This window comes from Schistocerca piceifrons, chromosome 3, assembly GCF_021461385.2.
Source record: "Schistocerca piceifrons isolate TAMUIC-IGC-003096 chromosome 3, iqSchPice1.1, whole genome shotgun sequence".
Classification (NCBI taxonomy): domain Eukaryota; kingdom Metazoa; phylum Arthropoda; class Insecta; order Orthoptera; family Acrididae; genus Schistocerca; species Schistocerca piceifrons.
In genome coordinates this window covers 165439507-165441603 of record NC_060140.1, presented here as the reverse complement: position 1 = coordinate 165441603, position 2097 = coordinate 165439507, and the positions used below count along the sequence as shown (strand labels likewise).

Sequence of the window (2097 nt, the reverse complement as noted above, 5' to 3'; positions counted from 1 at the left end):
CAGTTTGGTTTAAAGGAAATGCAAAGTCACCAGACATTCAGTTTTGAATATGCGGTTTATGGTGGAATCAAGACTAAAGAAAAATGAAGACACAGTCATTGGATTTGTCGACCTGGAAAAAGTGTTCCACAATGTAAAATAGTGCAAGATGGTCGAAGTTTGCTGAAGGATAGGGGTAAGCTGTAGGGAAAGATGGGTAATATACAAAACGGACAATAGCCAAGGAGGAACAATAAGAGTAGGAGACTTAAGAACGAAGTGCTCAGGTTAAAAAGGGAGTAAGACAGAGTAGTAATCTTTCACCATGCTGTTCAATCTAAACATCGAAGTAGTGATGACGCAAATGCGAGTAAAACGAATATTCCGGAATGGAATTTGAATTCAAGAATGAAGGAATAAGATTCGCCCCAAACATTGCTATCCCGAGTGAAAGTGTAGAAGAATTGCGTGATCTGCTGAATGGAGTGAACAGTCTAATGACTACAGTATATGGATTGAGAGTGAATCGAAAAAAGATGAAAGTGATGAGATGTAGTAGAAAAGAGAACAGCGAGAGACGTAACATCAGGGATGGTGATCGTGAAGTAGATCAGGTTAAGGAATTCTGCTACCCAGGCAGCAAAATAACGCACGACGGTCGAAGCTAGGAGGATATCTAACGCAGACTAACGCTTTCAATACGGACAAAAGGTCAACTAGTATCAAACAGAGGACTTAATAGTAGCAATAAATATCTGAGAATGTACGTTTTGAGCACAGCACAACATTGCATGGTACTGAAACATGGACTGTGCGACAACCAGAAATGATGAGAATCGAAGCAGTTCAGATGTAGTGTTACAGAGGAGTGTTGAAAATAAGGTGGACTGATACGGTGATTAAAGGAATGTATGGAAAACACCGACAAGAAGAAGTCGCAGGACGGTAGGTCATCTGTTATGACGACTGAATATCTTCCATCGTGAAACTTCCTGGCAGATTAAAACTGTGTGCCCGACCGAGACTCGAACTCGGGACCTTTGCCTTTCGCGGGCAACTGCTCTACCACTGAGCTACCGAAGCACGACTCACGCCCGCTACTCACAGCCTTACTTCTGCCAGTACCTCGTCTCCTACCTTCCAAACTTTACAGAAGCTCTCCTGCGAAGCTGTGAGTACCGGGCGTGAGTCGTGCTTCGGTAGCTCAGTTGGTAGAGCACTTGCCCGCGAAAGGCAAAGGTCCCGAGTTCGAGTCTCGGTCGGGCTTACAGTTTTAATCTGCCAGGAAGTTTCATATCAGCGCACACTCCGCTGCAGAGTGAAAATCTCATTCTGGAAACTTCCATGGTGCTAGAGGGAGCTGTAGGGTGTAAAAGCTGTAGGGGAAGACAGTGATTGAAATATATCGAGCAAACAATTGAAATACAGTTTGCAATTCCCACTCTGTGATGAACAGGTTGGCACAGGAGAGGAATCTGTCGAGAGCTGCATCGAACCAGTCAGGAGCCTGATGCCTCAAAAATAAATGAAAATAAGGAGCCGAAGCCACTCTTGCCCTGATACTGACTTGTATCCTGGCAGTTGCATGCTGCTTGTATCCACAGAGCCAAAAGCCATCCACTCGTCCAGACTAGAACCAACGCCCTGTGTTGACCACAAGTCACCACAATTCGAGATCCTAGTCTCCACGAGGCTGACTCCTGTGGGTTCGTCCATGATTTCCTACTCCCATACAGCTGGCCACACTCTTTGATAGCTGTCAGTTGTTGCATCTTTTTGCTGTCGTCTCCATACTCGCACCGCTTTTCTGAGGCTCCACTCTGGTTATGAAAGCAGCCATCCCGTCCGCCTACAACAATACAACAGGCTGCTATCATCACGAGCCAGCACACCCACCGGTCGGTGCCACACGTGAAGTTTTGTGCAATGCGCCCCCCACCCCTCAGCATCAGCTGCCAGTTCATGTTGCTGGTCCACTGCCGTACACCACACAGCTCCTCAATGTGTCCCCTCTCGGCCACATACCTCGTTGTGGCGATATAAGTGGCTGTTTTGCTGCTGCTGGCGATCTCTGCTGTGGTGGACGAGAGCATCAGCGCTGACGAAAACTGTCACTTA

The 2097-nt window shown here is 46.8% G+C and overlaps 1 non-coding gene across 1 annotated transcript; it reads right to left on the bottom strand.

Annotated features, from left to right (window-relative positions):
* Positions 1 to 989: 989 nt before the first annotated feature.
* Positions 990 to 1063, bottom strand: Trnas-cga. Its single transcript has one exon. It is a non-coding gene; the product is annotated as a tRNA-Ser (tRNA).
* Between the last annotated feature and the right edge of the window lie 1034 nt (positions 1064 to 2097).